General features: G+C 38.3%; 1 protein-coding gene and 1 long non-coding RNA gene across 16 annotated transcripts in view; one reads left to right on the top strand and one right to left on the bottom strand.

Moving 5' to 3' along the window:
• LOC136267810 (uncharacterized) overlaps positions 1 to 9,923 on the bottom strand; it is a 73,045-nt gene extending 63,122 nt beyond the window's left edge. The window contains exon 1 of the mRNA XM_066062990.1: positions 9,489 to 9,923. The gene's annotated coding sequence lies outside the window, so the exon portion shown is untranslated. The remainder of the gene's footprint in view (positions 1 to 9,488) is intronic.
• On the top strand, positions 254 to 27,042 carry LOC136267812 (uncharacterized). Of its 15 annotated transcripts, none has more exons than XR_010706777.1 (11): positions 12,385 to 12,635; positions 13,986 to 14,097; positions 14,477 to 14,694; positions 14,752 to 15,579; positions 15,629 to 17,805; positions 17,858 to 17,939; positions 18,153 to 18,264; positions 21,067 to 24,374; positions 25,015 to 26,060; positions 26,107 to 26,193; positions 26,485 to 27,042. It is a non-coding gene; the product is annotated as an uncharacterized lncRNA (long non-coding RNA). The 15 variants fall into 15 exon arrangements; XR_010706778.1 differs by having other exon boundaries at positions 26,107 to 26,210; XR_010706772.1 differs by having other exon boundaries at positions 25,015 to 25,644; positions 25,708 to 27,042.
• Positions 27,043 to 27,422: the final 380 nt, after the last annotated feature.

Below are 27,422 nucleotides of genomic sequence, written 5' to 3'. Positions count from 1 at the left end.
GATTGTTCTTTTTTCGGTTCTTGTGTCTCCTTGTCCATCTTCAGCCGGCAAACTCACTGAAGGAAATAAGGGTTCTCTCTCTCTTCTAAAAGAGAAAATGTTATGTTAAAAACGGTGACCTCGACAGTGACACTTCACTCAGTATTTACTTCTCCAATATCTCTACGTACCCGGGTAGCGTTCGCAAACTTCCGAGAACTTTCTAGCAATTTTGTAACTGGGTGGGGGTTTACATGATCGCTTGTACGAAATAATTAGAATAAAGATGACCTCACAAACTTAGACATTCACGTAGATGATTCCTGAGGACGAAAATCCCTGCAGATAAACCAAACAGAGAAGATCCTATCACAATGGGGTAAGGCGTCACAACAGGAAGGATGCTTGGAGTGGTCCAGCTTAGTTTGGAACTTCTTGGAGCAGTTGAAAAGCTAAAGACGATTGGCTAAAGAGGTTTCACCGCCAAAGTAAATGAGTTAACAAAGTAGATTACTCTTACAAGTAAGTACTTATCAAGTCTTGTATAATCCTCAGAACATACGTAGAAGCAGCAGATGTGTAGTTTTTTTTTTTTAAGGCTTTACAGCGCAAGTGCTGAAGGTCTGTAGGACACTTGGTCCTACAGCCTATCCAGAGTTGTTACATAAGGTGCGTTTGAAAAGGTGGAGAAAGGAGAAAAAATCCATGACTGGACCTGGGCAGCCTCGAACCTGCAGCCATCCGATTAACGCTCGAACACTTACAGGGGTCTGCCAGGCGGTCAGGATGTTTTCTCCTTGTCAATTTCAAGTATATATATCCATAGGAACTCTAGAGAGTGACTTATTATCCAAAGTACCCCTTGTGGAACCAAATGGACATTAGTTTATTTATCAAGGAGTAGTCCTGTAGAACCATCTGCGACCAGGATCAAAATGGAATCAAGCGATCAAGAGTTAAATTTGGCTGAATTAAGTGATCAAGATATGCTAGAAAGTGGTGATTAAAAGCTATCTCGAAAACAAAACAAGAATTTATGTTTAATTATCAAGACCCATTTTCAGGAAAAATCAAACGATCAAGGGATAATTTCAAAAACTTTGATCCTGGTCACAGATAGTTCTACAGGTCTATTAATAGTGGCTACCCATGAGTTTCTATAGAGTATAGGTCTGGTCACTCTAGCATTCAAAATTTGCCAAAAACAGGTAACACCAATCAGATTGTGTTGTTCGTAATTACTGAATATTTGCAACATTTGTTTTGGAGTTACCATAGATACTATAGAGGTACATAATGCATGAATGAGCTGTCATGATGTTTTGTGAAGATGTGATATGATTGAGGCTGCTTGTAGTTGTCAAATGGATGCTCTTGAAAAGAACAAAAGATGGAGGTAGTGAAAGGGCCTTGTAGTTTAAGTTGATGTGCTGGTAAAGCTCCCTAATTAATATGAAAAGAATCTAGGTTAGGAGCCGTTCATTAATCTTTCTTGCTAGCCACTTACTTTGAGCGTTGTTGGACATGCCAGTACCATTATTGTGACATCATTGTTCACATTATATTCCATTTCTACAACTCTGTAATGCTAGAGTTACCAGACCCTTCCACTTTATGTGAAGGGGCAGGTACTGCCAGACTAGTTGTGTGAAGACATTGTGAGTGGATTAAAGGGGCAATGCTGTTTACATGCTGTATTATGTTTTGATGTATGGAAGCCACTAAATGCTTGTCCAAGACCAACTGGTTGCATTGTGTATCTTGTCAAGTTCATGTAGCTACAATTCCTTTCACTAGTGATATCACGTGAAAAACAGCCAATCAGTAGGAATGTGAAAAGGTCTGGCTGTCTGTCATTTGTTGGTGAGTCCCATTTAGAATTTTTGTATGACTTGACAACTGACATGCAAAACACTGTGTAATACTGACACCCAAAATACATTAGAAAACTCTCATTCAAGCCGTAGTATTAGTTTTGCGTAGTATTAGTTTTGCTGTAGAAGTCCTCTTTTCTCAATGGTACGTAGAAGATTGGCAAGCAACACACAGATACAACACTTCAAGAGGAATGCAACTACTAATGATTCTAATTCATTTTCACACACACGTGCACATTCGTGCATCTACATTACATACTATGATTACATAATATATTACAATATGCAATACAGTTAGGTCACTGTTACATCTCCTCCATCTACAAAAAGAACTCGACCTTGAGCATCACTGGTATTTCTTTCGGGTGTTAATCTTGTTCTGGAGGTTGTAGGGACACATCTGTGTGATACATCATCGTGTTGCTGGAAGTCCTGTAGATTCCATCTCATCAGATGCTGCATCATCAAAGTCATCCTTCATGGTGGAATCAAAATCATCATCCAAAACAGTGAGATTTATATCCTTGTCATTATGTGTGGTCTGTTCGTCGAAAGCATCAGTTGCTGACTCAAGGTCTTCTAAGTTAGTCCTGTCCGCACTCAGAAGTATTTTTCATGGCTGTGTCTTCTGGTATGCTAGGTTGTGTTGTGCACAGAGTGAGTTACCCGATGGAGGATTTTGCCAGCACTGCATTTCTTCGGTCCATACCAATAATATCCAGCAATCAACTCTGAGGAGCATTTTGTGATGCACTGTTGATGCACTGTTGATGCACGTGAATTTGGACATCATCTGGAAAGTTGTTGTGATGTCATACAGGGTCATTCCTGTGTAACATATGGTACAACCCTTGCCAGTGGTATGAAAACTTCCTATTCCGACTAGGGATGGGCGGTTATGAAAATTACATAGACGATTATTGTGACCTGCAATTATCCTGATTATTGCATACTATAACATATTCATGGCATAAGTGTTACATTGTACAATCACACTACAATGCAAACAGTTACCACAAGCTTGCTTACAAAGTTGAACTCATATATCTTTCATGTTGTTGGCTAAAACCACTAGTTTGCTTACATTTTCTGGCAACAAATGATTTCGTAGACTGTTTGAAAAGTGGCCCACAGTACTGAATATCCTCTCTGATGGTACACTAGTACCACATATACACAAGTATTTTTTAGCCAAGTAAGCTATGTTTGGGAATCGTCCATTCTCTGATCTCCACCATCAGCATCTGCATTAAGTGATGGGTACTCCAGGTAAGAGCTAATTTCTTTTTCTATTTTCTGTAGTGGTGTCAAAGTTGCTGCTGCAGGTGTGTTCTCCTCAAGATCATTAATAACATGCTGTATAACAGCTGCTAAACCTTTCGTTCATTTTGTAGGAGGTACATCAGGATCAATGTGTCTGTTCTCTAGATCCTTCCAAATTGCTGTTTTAACTATGAGTAGATAGTGTAGTATCCTTGGTTTCATCTATTTGTAATTCTTTTTTCACATGTTTCATAGATTGCTGATGCAGTTATTTGCTTTTTACAAGCCAAAGCATCAGTAAGGTAGGAAATGGGTTTTAGAATATCAAACACAGTTTCTAAAACAGATAACTCATCATTAATTGTTCTGTGCAGCACTTAAAGCCTGCTGTTGTTCTAGTATACGGGAAATCATCTCAAAAGTTAATCCCCAACGAGTTACCACATCGCTCACAATTTTGTGTTCTGGAAGACCAAGTAGTTGCTGTTTTTCTCTCAAGTCTCTTGCCTTCTTCCAACTCTGGTGAAACAGCTCGACTAATGAATGGCACCAACCTAGAGCACGCTGCACATGGCTATTATTCAAACTTTTCTTAATAGCTAAGTCAAGATTGTGGCCAAAGCAGCTGATATGTATTGTATCCGACCTGTGAAATACTACAACAATGTTTGAACCATTGTCAGTTGTGGTCACAATGAACTGACTAAAGCTAAGATTCCAGTTGTCTAATGTATCTGTTATGGTATAGGCTATATTTTCACCTGTATGGTCTTCGTATACAACTAAAGTATCAAGAGAAAATGATTTAAAATCCATTCTGAATTGATGAAGTGCACTGTTATTGTTATGTATGGCTGGCTGGTAGAACTTGTGTTGTGGCAGAAAAGGACAAGACATTATTGAGACTAGCTGCCACAACATTTTCTTTGACTTGAGAATATAACTGGGAAATTTCATAGTTGGTGAAATGGCGCCTTGATGGCATCTGGTATTGCGGATTGAGTTTCGACACTAATTGCTTGAATCCAGGTTTTTCTACTGTTGAAATTGGTACAGAATCTTTAGCAATGTGATAAGCAACAGCATGATTTAACTCCTTTGCCTGTGGACTGTCTGATGCAAGCTTTGCTGACCTTGCAATTGTTCCTGTTAGAGTAAGGCTCTGCTTCAACACTCTTGGGTTTGCGTGGAGGTGCCAATTCAGAGTATATGAGAGGGTGGTGCTCGTGCAAGTGCTGAAATAAGTTTGTGGTGTTGCTTCCTTTCGCTTGAACGTCGCTTCCGCACATCCTACATATTGGTTTATCCTTTTCTCTATCAATAATCCTCCCATCTTCTGTTGCTATTATACAAAGTTTTGCCACACCTTGCTCTTTGTGTTAGGCTTCTACACTAAGTAAACACCAAACACTTGTTCCGCCGTATTTATACACAATAAACCGCACATATTTTTTTCATTACATAATTGTTACATAATCGTGATAATTGACTAATCCAATAATCGTCTAATCACAGAATTCTCCGATTGATTGATATATCGCGGTTTAATCGCCAAACCGGTTAACCGCCCATCCCTAATTCCGACTTGACTCAACAGCTTTAAATTTGATAAAAGTCCAATCTCCTGCACAATAATCGCTCTGTACAGCATTGCAATCATAGTAATGTTTGTGTCTATCCTGTGTTTTAGTGATGGACTCAACAGCCAGGGTTTGAGCTGATGGTAGTGACATCATTACTTCCTCCTTGTAATTTTCTGTAGTACCTGGGACTAGGGTGTTAGGATTTTGGTAAGCTGCATCTGTAGGACTATGTAGATCTATTCATAATTTAACAAAACGGATGGTTTCTCTCTGGTGCTTTTATGTGGGGTGTTGTGGTATGCCCACAGGACCGCTGATAAGTAGTTGTCCCATTGATTGATACATGCTTGCGAAGCATTGACTTTAATGTTCTATTGAAGCGCTCTACCATCCCATCACATTGGCGATGATAGGCTGTTGTATTAAATTTTGTGATTCCAAGAATTGAGCACAACTCTTGCATCAAGTGTGACAGAAGATTTGTGCCTATATCCAAAACCAATGACTCGGGCACTCCATAAAAATGGAATTGTTTCTTCCACCAAAATTTTAGCAATTATCAGTGCCTATTGATCAGAAAGAGGATATACAAGTGGCCATTTGGTCAGGTAAATAAACTATGTTGAGTTGCCACCTTACGTGCACATGTTATGTCTGTAGGGAGTTCATCAGTTTCCAGAAAGTGAATGATTTCATAAAGTCTCAAGTCCTTCAGCTGTTCATCACAAAAATTGATTGGGATGTAAGCTAGCTGCTGTAAAGTTCTTAGTTACCGTGACTATTGACAATACCATTGTCAGAGTCTACCGGAATTCTAAGTGTCTTTATAGATCTAGAGTTCCTCTTTAGTCTTCAATTTACTCTCTGTAACAACACAATATATCATGTAGGCATGTTTATTTGCATATAAACTAATTTTTGATAAGTAGATACTATGAGGACTTTTATTCCTCCAGTCTCCTGGATGTGTTTACTGATGTGATTACAGAGACACCATCTAAACTGAAATCTTGAAGGTCATTCTCTGAGGATATTGAATATACCTTGGGTCTGTAACCATTTAATCAGGTAGAGTCGATGCTGCTGAACAATATTATTAAAATAATGTGGTCTTTGTGATCAGCAAAGGTCTCTGATGAAATCAGAATAACGTTAAGATACACAACAACAAAGTTGGCGGAAACATCTTGATGTAAGGTACTTAAAATCTCAACGGTAACACTACTTGACTCCTTGTTCTGCCACAACCATGCTTGCTTTGTTTTGTTGAATTGTACCTGTTTGATCAAGCTATTACTCACTTGTCTCTTGGGACCCTGGCTTTCTTGTTTCTTGGCATCACAATGGTTTGCCAAGTGGTTGGGGCTACCACAGACATAGCACTTCTGCTAAGTAGTGGGTCTAACAGGTAATTTTGGATTCTAATATTCATAGTTACTGACATGCCCCCTAAAATAGTTGCTATTGGCAGACTGCAAACTATTTCTAGCATACTGTTGCTGCTTCAGTAATTCTGTTTGTCACCATTCCTCATTTTTAGAAGCTAGACACAATTCAGGTTTGATTGAGACCCAGATACTGCAGGGGCTTCCATTATTGCAAATCTTAAGCCTTCTTGTAGTTGCTCATGTAATAAGGTTTGACACGTTTCCTCTCCAACTTTCTCACATCCATAAGTTCTTCTAAATGTTTGTTCTAGCCTCAAAGGTCAGTTCAGCACAAATATTAAACCATTTTGTTTAGTGGTTTAGGAGATAAGGCCCATCAAAGTTTAAATTCATGTTTTTCAAGTGAAAATGTGTTAGAAATTAAGTTGCCCCAGTCATGAAGTTACCTCCATTTAACCTTATGTGTGCTTCGACCCATTCGCATTGCTCATGCTAATAACAACACCCCATGCTTCAGGACCAATCCGGGTTAAATTATGGGGTGTTACATTAACATCTAGAAAGTGAGCAGTGTGATGGACTGAAGCACACATATATTATTGACAGGTTTGTAGTGGTGCTGTGGTGCTGTGTAAGGAATCTCCAGGCTGTAGTTATGAAACTACAACTTAAGAACGAATCACAGCATTCCAACCTATTTAGCATACATTCTTATTAACTTTCTTTCGAGATTTATCTATAAGTAGTCAATAACTAATCCCCAACTTTCAATTATTCTTAAAATTTTATGTAAATACCATTTCTAAAATATTATTTACCTGACTGGGACAAGACCATACATTACACACAACAGTGAGCAGCTGTTGTCTAACTTGTCTTACTATACATGTACATATGTCAGGACTCTAGTCTCTTAGTCATATTAGCATCCTAATGCAGTGTTCATGAATATACACACACCAAATGGTATGATACTGAGCTAGCCACCTGTCATAAGATTATGGAATGCCAAATGCGACAAAAATCAGGCAAAATTTCTATTTGACATCGATATTTTGACATCGATAAAATCGGTCACATTGATGTTTTTACATCGATCTGATCGATGTTTTGTAATCGATGTCACAGCATCGATCTAAAAACATCAATGATTTTGCATCGATCTCAAAACATCGATCGATGTTTTTAGATCAATGCTGTGACATCGATTACAAAACATCGATCAGATCGATGTAAAAACATCGATGTGACCGATTTTATAGATCGATTTTGCGTTGATCTCAAAACATCGATCGATGTTTTTAGATCGATGCTGTGACATCGATTATAAAACATCAATCAGATCAATGTAAAAACATTGATGTGACCGATTTTATCGATGTCAAAATATCGATGTCAAATAGAAATTTTGCCTGATTTTTGTCGCATTTGGCATTCCATATAAGACAATTGAAGACATGGAACTCTGACAAGCATATAATTATAAGTTAAAATAGTCAGTAGCTGTACATTTATTATTTCAGCCAAGACTGTACACAATAAGAAGAATCATATACAGATTTTCCATGGGTGCATGGACTACAACATTGGCTCACTGGTGCACAGTAGTATAAATGCTAAGTACAATATAGTTTGTATAACTAGAGTTTGTTGTTCATGTGAGTATTGTATTCATTGACTTTATCACAGTGAAGAAATCTATGTTGACATGCGTATATGAATGCATGATTTCCCACAAAGTGTTATTAACACTTTACAGTGATCAGAACTGAAGGTCTGAAGCTAATCTGCATGCACACACATCATTCACAACAACAAAGTCAGGTACTGTGTATAGCTGCAATGTCTATTGTAAACCATGGGTTATCAACAGCATGAAGCCATGTTGTTTACACAATGTGGTCAGACAATTATGGCACTCAAAAATAGTTTTAATTTTAATTAACACTAACACTGACTCCACCCAACTTTAGGCTTTATGTGGAAAGGAAATATGGTTTATAGAAACTATATTCATAACAATGAATAATCTCTGGTATCAGCGCTATCATTTCTTTATGTCTCTGAGAGAGCGCTTGTATGGTCGCTCGTAGCAAATCGCGACCGTGCGCTTACAGGAAGAAGTGGACTATAGCTACTCACCACGCAGAGACGCTGTGCGCGATCTAAGTCTAAGAAGTGCTGTTGAGTACTTGATTAACTCTGCAACAAAACCCAAAGGAGCTCACACGATGGAATCCTGTAATTTTATTGTTATACGGCTTCTTTAGTATACGGAGCTGCTACCAATAGTGTAATGGCGAAGAGAACTTAGAAAATTTTCGAGGTGTAGGGTGGTTGGCGATCTGTGGAATACGGGCTTATTAATAGGTCATGGACACGCGGAAGGACTCAGTAAGCATGGCTATATAGTTTTTAGTGTGAAAAAGTGGATAACTTTTGCTGTACATGAGTGAAACAAAATAATATTATGAACAATAAGAATAATATGAACAAAACGGCAAATTTCAGTTTTGCCCCAAATACACATACTGTTTCCTTTTCACTTGATACTTACTAGTGGACCAATACTAATTGCAAATAACCACTAGAGGGTTGTTTTGAGTTGGAGGATGCTTTCCAAGGTGGTTTTTAGGCGTGCGTTCTATTAGAGTTTTTGCAAAAAACATGGGCGATCCCCACTATCGTGGTTCATGATATGTTAATACAACATCTCGTCTCCCACTTGGAAGCAGTAGCAGCAATTTCTACTGTTTTTACACCATTAGTATTGGTAAGTAATTCCTTGTGAATAATGAGCTCAAGGAGTATGCACATGTGTTGCCGCCTGCAATCTTCTTGAAAATTGGTCCAATCATACATAGCAACTGTTGCTAGGTAAACCTGATCTAGTTACATGCTTTTTAGTGGTTGCTTAGCAACCATTGCTATGGTGTCAAAATAATTTTAAGATTTAGTATCAGTTGCCTAGCAACGGTTGTTATGGTTGCTAGGCAACAATGTTGTTGCTAAGTAACACATATTGGTTACTGTGGTACCAGTAGTTGTCAAGTCGGACGTGCCTAACTGGTAAAACAACCAAACACTATCAAAAAACTTTAGACTATCAGATGCGTAAATCAAATGCACAAGTGATATACTGATTCTATTGGCTAGTTTGCTGTAGTATATCAAACTTAAACCCCAGTGCGTGGGAGTATCAAAGCGCCGCGCTGGGTTATAACTACCATACAGCTAGACAGAGCGGCGCTGCTACTGTACGATATGTTAGTTATCACCCTGTTGCGGAGCCACTCAGTCTCTTTCGTGACATCATTATAACCGCGAATGGCATTGTTTACCGATGGAACAAAGAGCCAAATAAGGAAATATTGATACAAAACACACCAATACAACACTTAAAACTACCTAAATCTTACAAGAAAACTGTTAATCCTTTACACAATAACACTACAAGTTACCAATACGATAGTTTAACAAATGTCAAGAATAGTACGTGACAATTTTTGCTCCAGCAATCACTCCCAACGGTCACTATGGTGAAGAACTAACTTCCTCTAGCTTCATCGTTCTATCTTGGACTATGGTAGCCACTCGTTGGTCTTTATTTTTCTCTTGCACACCGCGCGACAACACTATACCAATTTCTGACGAAGGCGAATCGTACCTGGAACCGCTGCTTCATAACACCGCCCTTCGCTACAGTTTGTAGGCAGTATGTAAGGTCTCTCTTGTGGCTACGAAGTAGAATCTCCACACAATTCGGACGAAATCTTGAGCACAGTGACAGGAACTCAAACGGGAACTTAATTTACTATCCGTAAACTTCTGCGCACTCCCGCGCACTGGGATATAAAACAGTTATATCCCGTATACTCGGGTGATATCATTATTATTACACTCGTCCTCGGCTCCGCCTCGGACTTGTGTAATAACAATGATATCACCCTCGTACCGGGATATAACTATAACATATACCACAAGCTGCTATTGGAGTTTTTGTACAGGACACGATATTGATGTTGTATTAATATATATATATATATATCCTTGCTACTAGTGGAATAGGTTGCTGCATGTGATTTAGTTAGATTTTGTTTTGTTTAGTAGATATACTACATTTTAGTGTATTGTAGTTAGTCAATTATATTACGTCATAACACATCAGACAAACAAACTTTAGTACGCATGAAGAAGTGTCCATGTACAGCTAAATTTGATTTAGTTTCACGTCATATCTACCATAACAACTTGAAACATGGTAAGAACTTGCACTGCAGCCAGCTACAACCCTACAGGAGATAGTTAGTGGACTTAAGCTGGTATTGCGGTGAAGAATGCTCAAAAACGCCTGTTAAAGGAACTGTAAATCAACAGTACAATGGGATAACCACTTTTAGTGGTTGAAAAAGGTATTTGAGCAAAATTTATGTGAGTCCAGTAATCCAGTCCAGTGAATGGCGATAGCCACCCATTGTCAATAGGTTTTAAATCTGCCCTTTAGTAGTTGAAATAAAGGGTGTATCCATTCACTGGACTGGACTACTGGACTGGACTATTGGACTGGACTATTGGACTGGATTACTGGACTGGATTACTGGACTCACAAAAAGTTTGCTCAAATACCTTTTCAAACCACTATAAGTGATTATACTAGCCATATGATCATTACTTTGTATACCACACACTCAGGATTCTCAGTGTCTTGTCTTTACATTTAGAGGCACATACAGCTAATTATAACTGTAGTCTATTGTTTTAGAATGGTATGATAAATTTGTAATCAATGTATTTTTTTAAATTTTTGTACACCACATGTGGTTTTTCTTACCTGCCTGTTAGATGGTGTGTGCACTGGGAAGCATTCTCTGGCTAACTGAACACTGCGCACTTGTTGTTTTTTTACAAGCATTATAAACCAAGGAGCTGGCCAATCTATATGCTGAAAGGTTAGGCAGTGCTACATCATTTCAATATAATTGCAGGTGTAAAACTGACTTAATTTTATGTCACTGTGTGCTGTTTTACAAAACACTGACAAGATGCATTTAGCAGTGTTAACAGTGCATGGTGCTTGTATTGTTGCTAGCGGTAGGCAAATTATTTTTGATGAAGAGCCACGCTGAGGTTTTAGTGCAGCTTTTGTGAATATTGTGCAAGTTAATATGCCTTGTATACAAGTTGTGGTGAATGGTGTGATTTCTAAAATACTTTTGTGGTAAAGTCTAGCTATAAGAGGCAAGAAAACAATAAAAAGTTTAAGTCCAGTAGTCCAGTCCAGTAATCCAGTCCAGTGATTGGATACACAGTTGAAATAAAGTTGAAATAAAGTTGAACATTCCTATTTGGTTCCTCCAATATAAATAGTTAACCACACCTTGTTATATTGGTAATATCACATCGGTATCGGTGTTTAGATTCAGTATATCGACATATATTGGATCAGTTCAAAATTTCTCTATCGGTACACCTCTAATCCTTTTTAAAATTTTATTTTAATAGAGGGCAGCATCAGCCGAAGCTGTTCTTTAGCTACACCCTACACACAACATACACACACACACAATAATTGCTTATGCACAAATTAACACTATTAAAATGCCTACTAGTCTACTTCTTCATTTATGCACCTATCAACGTCACGCCCCACCTACCCCAGGTAGGGCAGCGGTTGGGGATTCGTCACCCAAACTCGTCCCCAGGGTAGGGACATTTGCAGCACGATTAGCCATTCTCGGCCATATTGCTAGTGATTACTGGGATAAATAATATGAATTAGCAGGGGATTTGTAATTGGAGGGGTGGGGAATTTGTCATCTAGCATTTGCAAATTCCCACCTCTGGGGTAGGTGTAGTCTCGCATAGCCAGACCGCTTTTTTCTTTTGTGTGGGCGGCGGGCCTACTTTTCCCACCCCCACACAAAGGAAAAGTAGTGGTCTCAGCTACGCAAGACTAGGGTAGGTGGGGCTTGACATTGATACTAGGTGCATTATTAAGCGTACGTACGCTTTTTCCTTTCATCTATTTCTGATTGTTCTTTTTTCGGTTCTTGTGTCTCCTTGTCCATCTTCTGCCCCATCTTCAGCCGGCAAACTCACTGAAGGAAATAAGGATTCTCTCTCTCTTCTAAAAGAGAAAATGTTATGTTAAAAACGGTGACCTCGACAGTGACACTTCACTCAGTATTTACTTCTCCAATGTCTCTACGTACCCGGGTAGCGTTCGCAAACTTCCGAGAACTTTCTAGCAATTTTGTAACTGGGTGGGGGTTTACATGATCGCTTGTACGAAATATTAGAATAAAGATGACCTCACAAACTTAGACATTCACGTAGATGATTCCTGAGGACGAAAATCCCTGCAGATAAACCATACAGAGAAGATCCTATCACAATGGGGTAAGGCGTCACTACAGGAAGGATGCTTGGAGTAGTCCAGCTTAGTTTGGAACTTCTTGGAGCAGTTGAAAAGCTAAAGACGATTGGCTAAAGAGGTTTCACCGCCAAAGTAAATGAGTTAACAAAGTAGACTCTTACTCTTACAAGTAAGTACTTATCAAGTCTTGCATAATCCTCAGAACATACGTAGAAGCAGCAGATGTGTAGTTTTTTGTTTAGTTTTTTTTTATTAAGGCTTTACAGCACAAGTGCTGAAGGTCTGTAGGACACTTGGTCCTACAGCCTATCCAGAGTTGTTACATAAAGTGTGTTTGAAAAGCTGGAGAAAAGAGAAAAAATCCATGACTGGACCTGGGCAGCCTTGAACCTGCAGCCATCCGATTAACGCTCGCACGCTTACAGGGGTCTGCCAGGCGGTCAGGATGTTTTCTCCTTGTCAATTTCAAGTATATATATATCCATAGGAACTCTAGAGAGTGACTTATTATCCAAAGTACCCCTTGTGGAACCAAATGGACATTAGTTTATTTATCAAGGGGTAGTCCTGTAGAACCATCTGTGACCAGGAGCAAAATGGAATCAAGCGATCAAGAGTTAAATTTGGCTGAATTAAGTGATCAAGATATGCTAGAAAGTGGTGATTAAAAGCTATCTCGAAAAAAAAACAAGAATTTATGTTTAATTATTAAAACCCATTTTCAGGCAAAATCAAACGATCAAGGGATAATTTCAAAAACTTTGATCCTGGTCACAGATAGTTCTACAGGTCTATTAATAGTGGCTACCCATGAGTTTCTATAGAGTATAGGTCTGGTCACTCTAGCATTCAAAATTTGCCAAAAACAGGTAACACCAATCAGATTGTGTTGTTCGTAATTACTGAATATTTGCAACATTTGTTTTGGAGTTACCATAGATACTATAGAGGTACATAATGCATGAATGAGCTGTCATGATGTTTTGTGAAGATGTGATATGATTGAGGCTGCTTGTAGTTGTCAAATGGATGCTCTTGAAAAGAACAAAAGATGAAGGTAGTGAAAGGGCCTTGTAGTTTAAATTGATGTGCTGGTAAAGCTCCCTAATTAATATGAAAAGAATCTAGGTTAGGAGCCGTTCATTAATCTTTCTTGCTAGCTACTTACTTTGTGTGTTGTTGGACATGCTAGTACCATTATTGTGACATCATTGTTCAAATTATATTCCATTTCTACAACTCTGTAATGCTAGAGTTACCAGACCCTTCCACTTTATGTGAAGGGGCAGGTACTGCCAGACTAGGTGTGTGAAGACATTGTGAGTGGATTAAAGGGGCAATGCTGTTTACATGCTGTATTATGTTTTGATGTATGGAAGCCACTAAATGCTTGTCCAAGACCAGCTGGTTGCATTGTGTATCTTGTCAAGTTCATGTTCCAGGTGGTAAAGTACAAGCATCACATGATTTTATTGGGACCCAAAATAATCAAATGTTCACATTTCCCTTTTAAATGCAGTACAGTTGATCGCAAGACGGTTGTCAGCTACAATTCCTTTCACTGGTGATATCACGTGAAAAACAGCCAATCAGTAGGAATGTGAAAAGGTCTGGCTGTCTGTCATTTGTTGGTGAGTCCCATTTAGAATTTTTGTATGACTTGACAACTGACATGCAAAACACTGTGTAATACTGACACCCAAAATACATTAGAAAACTCTCATCCAAGCCGTAGTATTAGTTTTACGTAGTATTAGTTTTGCTGTAGAAGTCCTCTTTTCTCAATGGTATGTAGAAGATTGGCAAGCAACACACAGATACAACACTTCATGAGGAATGCAACTACTAATGATTCTAATTCATTCTCAAACACACGTGCACATTCATGCATCTACATTACATACTATGATTACATAATATATTACAATATGCAATACAGTTAGGTCACTGTTACATCTCCTCCATCTACAAAAAGAACTCGACCTTGAGCATCACTAGTATTTCTTTCAGGTGTTAATCTTGTTCTGGAGGTTGTAGGGGCACATCTGTGTGATACGTCATCGTGTTGCTGGAAGTCCTGTAGATTCCATCTCATCAGATGCTGCATCATCAAAGTCATCCTTCATGGTGGAATCAAAATCATCATCCAAAACAGTGAGATTTATATCCTTGTCATTATGTGTGGTCTGTTCGTCGAAAGCATCAGTTGCTGACTCAAGGTCTTCTAAGTTAGTCCTGTCCGCACTCAGAAGTATTTTTCATGGCTGTGTCTTCTGGTATGCTAGGTTGTGTTGTGCACAGAGTGAGTTACCCGATGGAGGATTTTGCTAGCACTGCATTTCTTCGGTCCATACCAATAATATCCAGCAATCAACTCTGAGGAGCATTTTGTGATGTACTGTTGATGCACGTGAATTTGGACATCGTCTGGAAAGTTGTTGTGATGTCATGCAGGGTCATTCCTGTGTAACATATGGTACAACCCTTGCCAGTGGTATGAAAGCTTCCTATTCCAACTAGGGATGGGCGGTTATGAAAATTACATAGACGATTATTGTGACCTAGAATTATTACGATTATCCTGATTATTGCATACTATAACATATTCATGACATAAATGTTACATTGTACAATCACACTACAATGCAAACTGTTACCACAAAGCTTGCTTACAAAGTTGAACTCATGTATCTTTCATGTTGTTGGCTAAAACCACTAGTTTGCTTACATTTTCTGGCTACAAACGATTTTGTAAACTGTTTGAAAAGTGGCCCACACTACTGAATATCCTCTCTGATGGTACACTAGTACCACATATACACAAGCATTTTTTAGCCAAGTAAGCTAGGTTTGGGAATCGTCCATTCTCTGATCTCCACCATCAGCATCTGCATTAAGTGATGGGTATTCCAGGTAAGAGCTAATTTCTTTTTCTATTTTCTGTAGTGGTGTCAAAGTTGCTGCTGCAGGTGTGTTCTCCTCAAGATCATTAATAACATGCTGTATAACAGCTGCTAAACATTTCATTCATTTTGTAGGAGGTATATCTGGTTCATCAGAAGAGATAACTACTTCACCAGAGAAGTCTTTTGCTAAGGCTGACCAATAGTATTGTAAGGATTCTTCCTTTATACATTCCATGGTGTTTTCTTTATCAAGCAGGTGTCGATCCTTGAATCTGGGATCAAAAAATGTGGCAATGTTCAAAACTTGGACAACATCAGGATCAGTGTGTCTGTTCTCTAGATCCTTCCAAATTTCTGTTTTAACTATGAGTAGATAGTGTAGTATCCTTGATTTCATCTATTTGTAATTCTTTTTTCACATGTTTCAAAACAAGGTAGATTGCTGATGCAGTTATTTGCTTTTCACAAGCCAAAGCATCGGTAAGGTAGGAAAGGAGTTTTAGAATATCAACCATGGTTTCTAAAACAGATAACTCATTATCATTAATCATTTTGTGCCAATTTTTTCTATCTTCTGCAGGGACAGCACTTGAAGCCTGCTGTTGTTCTAGTGTATGAGTAATCATCTCAAAAGTCGATCCTCGATGAGTTACCACATCGCTCACAATTTTGTGTTATGGAAGACCAAGTAGTTGCTGTTTTTCTCTCAAGTCTCTTGCCTTCTTCCAACTCCGGTGAAACAGCTCGACTAATGAATGGCACCGACCTAGAGCACGCTGCACATGGCTATTATTCAAACCTTTCTTGATAGCTAAGTCAAGATTGTGGCCAAAGCAGCTGATATGTATTGTATCCGACCTGTGAAATGCTGCAACAATGGTTGAACCATTGTCAGTTGTGGTCGCAATGAACTGACTAAAGCTAAGATTCCAGTTGTCTAATGTATCTGTTATGGTACAGGCTATATTTTCACCTGTATGGTCTTCGTATACAACTGAAGTATCAAGAGAAAATGATTTTAAAATCCATTCTGAATTGATGAAGTGCACTGTTATTGTTATGTATGGCTGGCTGGTAGAACTTGTCCAAAAATCTGTTGTGGCAGAAAAGGACAAGACATTATTGAGACTAGCTGTCACAACATTTTCTTTGACTTGAGAATATAACTGGGAAATTTCATAGTTGGTGAAATGGCGCCTTGATGGCATCTGGTATTGCAGATTGAGTTTCGACACTAATTGCTTGAATCCAGGTTTTTCTGCTGTTGAAATTGGTACAGAATCTTTAGTAATGTGATAAGCAACAGCACGATTTAACTCCTTTGCCTGTGGATTGTCTGACGCAAACTTTGCTGACCTTGCAATTGTTCCTGTTAGAGTAAGTTGGTTGCTGTTACATGGCTCTGCTTCAACACTCTTGGGTTTGCGTGGAGGTGCTAATTCAGAGTATATGAGAGGGTGGTGCTCGCGCAAGTGCTGAAATAAGTTTGTGTGTTGCTTCCTTTCGCTTGAATGCCGCTTCCGCACATACTACATATTGGTTTATCCTTTTCTCTATCAATAATCCTCCCGTCTTCTGTTGCTATTATCCCAAACTTTTGCCACACCTTGCTCTTTGTGTTAGGCTTCTACACTAAGTAAACACCAAACACGTGTTCCACTGTATTTATACACAATAAAACGCACATATTATTTTCATTACATAATTGTTACATAATCGTGATAATTGACTAATCCAATAATCGTCTAATCACAGAATTCTCCGATTAATTGATATATCACGGTTTAATCGCCAAACCGGTTAACCGCCCATCCCTAATTCCGACTTGACTCAACAGCTTTAAATTTGATAAAAGCCCAATCTCCTGCACAATAATCGCTCTGTACAGCATTGCAATCATAGTAATGTTTGTGTCTATCCTGTGCTTTAGTGATGGACTCAACAGCCAGGGTTTGAGCTGATGATAGTGACATCATTACTTCCTCCTTGTAATTTTCTGTAGTACCTGGGACTAGGGTGTTAGGATTTTGGTAAGCTACATCTGTAGGACTATGTAGATCTATTCTGAATAACAAAACGGATGGTTTCTCTCCGGTGCTTTTATGTGGGGTGTTGTGGTATGCCCACAGGACCACTGATAAGTAGTTAATTGTCCCATTGATTGATACATGCTTGCGAAGCATTGACTTTAATGTTCTATTGAAGCGCTCTACCATCCCATCACATTGGCGATGATAGGCCGTTGTATTAAATTTTATGATTCCAAGAATTGAGCACAACTCTTGCATCAAGTGTGACAGAAGATTTGTGCCTATATCCAAAACCAATGACTCGGGCACTCCATAAAAAAGGAATTGTTTCTTCCACCAAAATTTTAGCAATTATCAGTGCCTATTGATCAGAAAGAGGATATACAAGTGGCCATTTGGTCAGGTAAATAAACTATGTTGAGTTGCCACCTTACATGCACATGTTATGTCTGTAGGGAGTTCATCAGTTTCCAGAAAGTGAATGATTTCATAAAGCCTCAAGTCCTTCAGCTGTTCATCACAAAAATTGATTGGGATGTAAGCTAGCTGCTATAAAGTTCTTAGTTACCTGACTATTGACAATACCATTGTCAGAGTCTACCGGAATTCTAAGTGTCTTTATAGATCTAGAGTTCCTCTTTAGTCTTCAATATACTCTCTGTAACAACACAATATATCATGTAAGCATGTTTATTTGCATATAAACTAATTTTTGATAAGTAGATACTATGAGGACTTTTATTCCTCCAGTCTCCTGGATGTGTTTACCGACGTGATTACAGAGACACCATCTAAACTGAAATCTTGAAGGTCATTCTCTGAGGATATTGAATATACCTTGGGTCTGTAACCATTTAATCAGGTAGAGTCGATGCCGCTGAACAATATTATTAAAATAATGTGGTCTTTGTGATCAGCAAAGGTCTCTGATGAAATCAGAATAACGTTAAGATACACAACAACAAAGTTGGGGGAAACATCTTGATGTAAGGTACTTAAAATCTCAATGGTAACACTACTTGACTCCTTGTTCTGCCACAACCATGCTTGCTTTGTTTTGTTGAATTGTGCCTGTTTGATCAAGCTATTACTCACTTGTCTCTTGGGACCCTGGCTTTCTTGTTTCTTGGCATCACAACGGTTTGCCAAGTGGTTGGGGCTACCACAGACATAGCACTTCTGCTAAGTAGTGGGTCTAACAGGTAATTTTGGATTCAAATATTCATAGTTACTGACATGCCGCCTAAAATAGTTGCTATTGGCAGACTGCAAACTATTTCTAGCATACTGTTGCTGCTTTAGTAATTCTGTTTGTCACCATTCCTCATTTTTAGCAGCTAGACACAATTCAGGGTTTGATTGAGACCCAGATAATGCAGGGGCTTCCATTATTGCAAATCTTAAGCCTTCTTGTAGTTGCTCATGTAATAAGGCTTGACACGTTTCCTCTCCAACTTTCTCACATCCGTAAGTTCTTCTAAATGTTTGTTCTAGCCTCAAAGGTCAGTTCAGCACAAATATTAAACCATTTTGTTTAGTGGTTTAGGAGATAAGGCCCATCAAAGTTTAAATTCATGTTTTTCAAGTGAAAATGTGTTAGAAATTAAGTTGCCCCAGTCATGAAGTTACCTCCATTTAACCTTATGTGTGCTTCGACCCATTCGCATTGCTCATGCTAATAACAACACCCCATGTTTCAGGACCAATCCGGATTAAATTATGGGGTGTTACATTAACATCTAGAAAGTGAGCAGTGTGATGGACTGAAGCACACATATATTATTGACAGGTTTGTAGTGGTGCTGTGGTGCTGTGTAAGGAATCTCCAGGCTGTAGTTATGAAACTACAACTTAAGAACAAATCACAGCATTCCAACCTATTTAGCATACATTCTTATTAACTTTCTTTCGAGATTTATCTATAAGTAGTCAATAACTAATCCCCAACTTTCAATTATTCTTAAAATTTTATGTAAATACCATTTCTAAAATATTCACAGAAAATTTTTGGATGTTCAGTCTCCTCAAGTGGGAAAGTTTTTAGCATATTTTACAGGTTTGCTATACGTAGTTAGATAAAATACAGAACAAGCCTGATGACTCCAACTAAAACATTATAATAAGTGTTTTATTTGTAATTCTCTGACAGTTCCCTATAAGCATTGAATTAAATTTGATGACATTCATCCATAGCTGAGAACTGCAAAGCCACACCATCCAAGCCAGATATGCAAGCATTTCTCCACAACACTTAGGTCTGAATGACTACAGTGCATCTCAGCATCATAGCATACAAATCCAAAGTGGAGTAACTGACAGAACAAAAGGCAAAGGACTTGAAATAGATCCTTGACACACCAATTGACACTAGGCCTCAATCAGAAGTGAAACAAAACTCTTTGCTGTTGGTCAGAAAGATAGCCATGTAACAAATCATAACTTGGTCCTTGAAATCCGCCTTACCTAGCTAAACCTGTTTACTGTAACTTTGTTTGCTACTGCGCATATCTCTAGTGTTAACTTCAATTTAACTTCCATCCTGCATTGTGTGAGGTAACTTGAATCTTTAGAGCATTTCTGTTATGTTTTGCACAGTACACTGCTGTTGCTTGGGCTTAATGTACTACAAATTGTGTAGGAATAGGGTGTATAGATGTCTGGATTATTGGTAAAAACCAGTTTCCACCTTAGTTGTTAGTCCAGTCTGTGAGTCCAGTCATGAGTCCAGTCCACAAAATACATTGTACCTGTTGCTTGCTGCTTATATAGTACTAACAATGATGTGAATTTCAGGGGAGATACCTTACAAATAATACAGTACAAATTTATTCATCATGCACTTTGTTTCACTACAAGCTTGCCTATTTGTGGTATGATGCAACAAGTTGTTAGGCTATGAACAGGATGTAAAATTAGCACTTGTGTGGCTTGGTGTAATGTCCCTTTAATATGGCTTACAATTATAGACCCTGTGTGTACTAAGGCATGGTCCAGTACGGCTTCAGATTTCACAATGATTTACATGGATTTTCGGGGGAAAGTGAGGACAAAAGTATTGAATGTTCTATTGCAAAAACCTTGAATAAATTGTCATGGAACAAATATTTTATGTAGTTTTATCTAGTAACTTACTTTTTACCAGCACAACTCTGTTTTTCAGTATGATTACTTTGCATTACATTAAAGAGAATTTTCTATCATATAGAGTACATACGTTTTTTGCCCAGCAGATGTGCTAATTTAATGATGTAATAAAGTTCCAAGCCATGGCCTAAAATATCAGAACCTTTTGAAACTAGCAAAACATCATGTGAGACAAATTTAATATTGTTAAGGCAAACTTTTTCAGCTAGACCACTGAATGCTTCATGTGGGTGACTCTCACATTGTTGTCATTCACCCACTGAAATGCAAAAATCGTCTACATAAAATATACTATGTTCACATCTATGTACTAGTATTTTTAAAAAATTGTTAATTTAAAAATGAAGTAGGGATCTATGCAATTGAAAAGTAGTGAAACAAGAGATGAATGATGGTATTACAGCATAGCTCAGTGGGAAAGTCCCTACTTTGGCACATTTAGTTTGTTTAATTTTTTGTTGTGGCACAGCTAGCTACAATGTAACTTTTATTAGTCCACTTGTTTTTTCCATATCTGTAGGTATGGGGAAGGCAGATGCCATCACTTATAAACATCTTGCCCATTTGCTCAGTGAGAAGTGGAGTTCTCCTTGCTGCGCTCTTCAATAATGTGTATCAGGAGATCACGTTCTAGATCCAAGCATTCCTATGTGCTTTCAGCTGTCAACCTTGCTGTTGCTGAGGGGCACCTATCTTCTTTAGAGCAATAATGTTTTTATATTGTGCTTGCTTCATTTTCTTATAAAATATGTCTACCAGAACAATGTAACTTGTAACTGTTCTATCATTCATGACCGTTGCATTAGAGTGACTGTTGTATTAGAGTATATATCGGGTCAGCCAAGGGGTATGACCAATAAGGGGTGAGGTGATCTTGCAATTGTTTACTGTAAGTATAGCTAGATTGTTAAGAGGTGGGGTCTCCGTAATTGATTGCTATTAGTCCACCTACATCTTTATTTGAGGGGCATGGTCCGAACCTATCGCGAACAAGATCCGAATCATGAAGTTGCAGATATCTAGCTAGTGTACCTCTTATGGTAGCACCGGGACTGAAGCGCTTCTGAAATCCAGCTCTGAAAATTCTGTGGCATATAAATAATAAAAAAATATTATGCTGCTGAAAGAAAGTGTTGATATGGAAAATTAACACCTCAATATGGTTTCATTGGATGAAGAGGAAGACAAGTTCTATATCCAGCCACCTGTAAGTGTTTTGTTATATTTAATGCTGTTTTATATATTACATGGGCTAGTGTTATTCCGTAAAGGTGATTTTCGTTGCATAAAATGTCTCAAGGGTGATTTTAAAAGGCAGAATTTTGGGTGGTGCACGAAATTTTCACCACGATCCCTACTTAAACGGTACTACCATACCATTTGATATCATCGGGCAATCACTCCAGCCAGTCTAAACAGAGAGCTCTAGTATGCCTGTGATTAGCAAGATGCACCTGGAATAAAGCACATGTCACACTGCAAAGAAATCTGAGAGCAAGAAACTTTCTGTTAGCAAGATACACTACTATGTTGCCTGCCTACAGGAAGCCACACCTCCTGCCTACACAATTGTAAGCAGAGACAATCCATTAGAGACACACTCTGCCTACACATACCACCTTAAATGTGTGCTCTATTGGAGTGTTGTACATGATAACTACCTGTTATATTAAATCAATATTCCAATGAGGTAACTGGGGATTACTGTGCCAGAAATACAATAAGTACTGTGCATTACAGGTAATGAAAAAAAAACATGCCACACTTTGCAACCAGGGAGGGGCACTTTACATGGACAATTCTCTGAACCAATATGAATAAGAGGGTTGCACTGATGCTATACTAGGAGAATTGGATAAGCAAGGATTCACCAACACCTGGTGATGGGGATTGCTTTTACTATTTGCTAGTATTAGTTCATTCCGATGTTAGACCTGCAATGAGAGAGTTATCACAGTTATCACAGTCAATTCTGATAGGCATGGTGTATGTTATAGTTATATCCCTTTACGAGGGTGATATCATTGTTATTACACGAGTCCGAGGCGGAGCCGAGGACCAGTGTAATAACAATGATATCATCCGAGTATACGGGATATAACTATTTTATATCCCAGTGCGCAGACGTTTACGGATAGCAAATTAAGTTCCGGTTTGAGTTCCTGCCACTGTACCCAAGATTTCGTCCGAATTGTGTGGAGATTCTACTTCGTAGCTACAAGAGAGACCTTACATACTGCCTACAAACAGTAGCGAAGGGCGGCGTTATGAAGCAGCAGTTCCAGATACGATTCGCCTTCGTCAGAAGTTGGTATGGTGGTGTCGCGTGGTGTGCAAGAGAAAAACCATAGTCCGAGATAGAACGATGAAGCTAGAGGAAGTTGGTTCTTCACCATAGTGACCGTTGGGCGTGATTGCTGGAGCGAAAATCGTCACGGACTATTCTTGACATTTGTTAAACTATCGTATTGGTAACTTATAGTGTTATTGTGTAAAGGACAGTTTTCTTGTAAGATTTAGCTAGTTTAAGTGCTGTATTAGTGTGTTATATCAATATTTCCTTATTTGGCTCTTTGTTCCATTGGTAAACAATGCCATTCGTGGTTATTATGATGTCACGAACGAGACTGAGTGGCTCCGCAACAGGGTGATAACTAATATATCGTACAGTAGCAGCGCCGCTCTGTCTAACTGTATGGTAGTTATAACCCAGCGCGGCGCTTTGATACTCCCACGCACTGGGATTTAAGTGTACATACAATGGAGCTACAATGATATTCCAACAGTACCATACCATAAATGAGCTCACACTGAATGATGAACATAACCACGTGTCAATAAGGTGTAGGTTGAGAGTTGACATTTACATTGAGCACCCATGCTTTTCACATGGACAGCTGTTACCTGATGTGACATTGTTTAGGGCCGTCACTTTGATGACATTAAATTTTGTCTACACAGCAGAGGAAACATCATGGTATAACTTGTGTAACAAACACATTGTGTACAACAAGATTCTTTACTGACATTATTCCTATTATTATTATGTTTCATGTATATGTGGCTACACAGGAGAGTTTTAATGCACCTACTGCATTTGTTACTTCCAAACCCCAGGTTGAATTGCAGAGAGATTGTATATGAATAGGGACATTACAAATATAATTTCCCTGCTTTTGGACCTGGTCTTTAGTGGGAGTGCGGGCGATAGCCACAATATACTATACATAAGGTATTAGTAATGTGAATTTTGCATGGGTATACCTTTTGATTCCTGACAAAACAAGCTGATGCGCTACTTCTAAAATCCAGGCACATATATTAATACTATCCCTTTCTAGCTAAATACCTAGGAGGCTAATATAATCCACTCAAAAACAGCCAAGCTGTGAAAAAGTGGTGCATCTTTTTTTAAAAGTCTGGATGAAAAAAGTTGTGAAATCAAAGGTGGCAGCCACGAAACGGTATTACATGCAGTATACACCCTGTAACTGTAAAATTCCTCAAACCTACTCATGTTGGATATGACATAATTCCTTCAAACTGCTGTCTACTGCGAAATCATATTTTGATTATTTCACACTTACAGACTACAGCTGGAGGTCACCAACTATCACATCACGGTGTCAGTCACTAATAATAATGCTACTACATGTACAGTGGTGGAGGCATTAGAGAGTTCTGTATGGCAAGACACTGGTACAAGACAACGAGTCAGCCAGTCACAGTATTGGTACTATTTGGTAGGGTACTAGCTCATCAATGTTTGAGACTGGAGTGTATCGAGTGTTGTGGGAGGAAGACTGGACCATCTAGAACAACCCTAAGGTACATGTGTGTAGGAGTATAGACTGTGGGAAGTGTCTACTGTGAGAGTAAATAGTATCAGTATTGAAAAATTGTAACTTTTGTAGCTACTGATCTAACAACGTGGTAGCAAAGGCGTGCTTCGCTATCTCCTGCGATGTTATCATGTATATCAAAGTCAAATCCATTGTGAGATGATGCCGGTCAGAAATGTTATCCCAATTTAAGGAGTGCTTACAACATTTGAACACTGAAATTCCTAGGAAGATCTCCAAAGTCAGCTCGATCTTTATTGCGTGGTGGTAAGAGCTGACCTTTATCTCAAGTCTAGTTACTCGTGCTGCCGTGTGATAATCTAAAATAATTGGCGAAAAAACTTTGGCAAATTGAACGCTATTCACCAAATTCGTCAAAGTTTTTTACTATACGGTATTAAAAGTGGGCGACTAGCAAACTTGAATTACTTCAAATATATTATATTTATAATTACAACTACAAATCACATAATTGTCATTATCAGTTGTGTTGTATTTCTCTAGGCATCAGCAGTGGTATTAAAAGTGGGCAACTAGCAAACTTGAATTACTTCAAATATATTGTATTTATAATTACAACTACAAATCACATAATTGTCATTATCTGTTGTGTTGTATTTCTCTAGGCATCAGCAGTGTGAGAAGTGAGGGACTTCTACTGAATGAACCAAAGTTTAGTGCAAAAGAAATGTTGTAAACACAACTTCATGAGTATTTATATGAAATACTTACACTTTGTGTGGAAATCACACATAGCAGCACTTTAACAAGACCATCTAGTTATACAGTAGACCCTCGTTTATCTGACCCCTAAATTGGAAATGAGTGTTCTATTAGAGTATTTTGAGTACAGGTGTATATTCTATTTACAGTGCTCTGTATATAAATGTATGGGCTTCAGTTATCCGACCTATTCAGTTATCTGACACTTTTACTATTGCCTAAGAAGATACATTGGGTTTGGATAACCGAGGTTCTACTTCTCCAATTACCATGGTCACTAATTAATGAGATTTCAATGTGCCGTGTACTGGATGCATAGCAAGAAATATTGTATACACAAATAATATTCAATTATCCTATCCATTAGTGATGCACAACTATAAATGCCCGATACTAACCGATACTTTAAATGACATCATTTAATTACTTATCAAGGTGGCGGCGTACATAGCGCATCGAACGGAGTTGAGCAAAAGCTGACATAAGCCATGAAATCCTTGAAAGAAGCCATTATTAGTACAGTGAAAACTGAAGTAAGCCACGAAATAAGATTCATTGAAGCCATAAACTATTATCTTTGCATATTAAATTGATAGCCACAAACTTGTGACCAGCAAACTGCAGTTGATGAGATTAGCAAATGAGTTTAGTAAGCTAAATCACTAGCTGGTTCTTGTGAAAAATGCCTGTGAGGCATAGTATCGGTATCGGCCATTCCAGCCTCAAATGTATCGGTATCGGATCGGTAGTGAAAAAGTGGTATCGGTGCATCACTACTATCCATTATCATTTTCTCTATCCAAACAAAAAGACAACATGGTCACACAATATCCACACTTGATAATTGCTCACATTTTAATATGTCTATCTCATCCACCACTGGCCACTTGTTCCCCATTAGTACTCCAGTCGACACTGACTGAACACCTCATGACATCAACATGACCTGGTAGGTCCATCAGTAACTTCCTGTTCTCAATATCCCACACCTACAGGGTAGGGTGGTGGTGCAGGTCACCTTAAGTGTACTGTTGGAACTACCACTACACAATAACCTGCTGTCTGCTAACCAGGAGATATATGTATGAAAGGGAAATAAGTAACTATTATTTGTGAAATGCATGTACACATGTTTAGTACAGAACTTGGAATGGTATAAATAACAGTATATACTTGCTGCTTTTTTTTATTGGACATAAATGGGAGGGACTTTCCCTAATTGTTTACCAGTGAGGTATTTTCCCCAATTGTTTACCAGTTACTGGGTCCCATAATACACCTGTAGATTGTATGATAATCTGATAACAATTGATTATGTGATCATGGCCAAATGTATAGCAGAAGCACATCACATAAGGATATTCCCCACATAGAGTCACACTGTGGTATGAGGAGATGAGGTGGACAACTTCGCATAATTATTTCATTCACCTTGCCAACTTTATACCCTAATGCAATCTTCTTCCCACCAAGCAATACTGATATCCAGTGAGCTGTGTGAAGAGTGAGAGAGAGGAACAAGATACTGCATCAAATCTTCAGTTGTACATTTATAAATAGCAGCTAAAGAACCACTCTATTAAGTTAGACATGCAAGTACATTTTTACAGCAGTATGAAACCTAAAAATGATACTTTTGATGAGACTGTTCTGAGAATTGCTTGTGAACCACAGAAAGTTCAATGAGGACAGAAAGAGTATTGAGAAGATAGCATGCTACATCAAATAGCTGCTTGATAAGCACAAATCCTAGGGCTCATGCTCATTTCTCAGTTTTCCTCCAATTTATTTAAGCACATGTTTAATAAGTAGCTAATTAACTAGTAATTTTTTTTGTTTGATAGTATAATTATAGCTAGAAAGCATGTATGTATGTATGTATGGTTTTTTGTAACTATATTTGCCAGCTCAGTTTACCTGGCTACCCATGATGATAAGGCCACATAAACTATATATAGTTTCTCTTCCCCGCCCACATCGCCATATTTCTTACCTCATCAAGGATGTTTTGTACCACTGGCCATGGTGGCTAAGGGAGGCCCTTTAATAGTTGCAATTGGCCTGGTACCTTGTTAGAACAGTTTATAAATATTGCATTTTGCATCATTATGACTAGCTAATTCAGCTATCTATTTAGTAAAAATAAAATAAAAATCTTCCCTCTCTCACTGCCATTTATACAAATATGCTCTAAGTCTTACCCAAAATGCTTTCAGAAATTTCCCAAATTTTCCACTTATTATGCTCTTTATTGTTCCCATGCATTATTCCCCTCAAGGCTGGGTTAACAACATTTCTTACAATTATTATA

Source organism: Dysidea avara, chromosome 9 (assembly GCF_963678975.1).
Source record: "Dysidea avara chromosome 9, odDysAvar1.4, whole genome shotgun sequence".
Classification (NCBI taxonomy): domain Eukaryota; kingdom Metazoa; phylum Porifera; class Demospongiae; order Dictyoceratida; family Dysideidae; genus Dysidea; species Dysidea avara.
The sequence above is the reverse complement of the archived record's forward strand: the minus strand, read 5'-3'. Positions and strand labels throughout refer to the sequence as shown.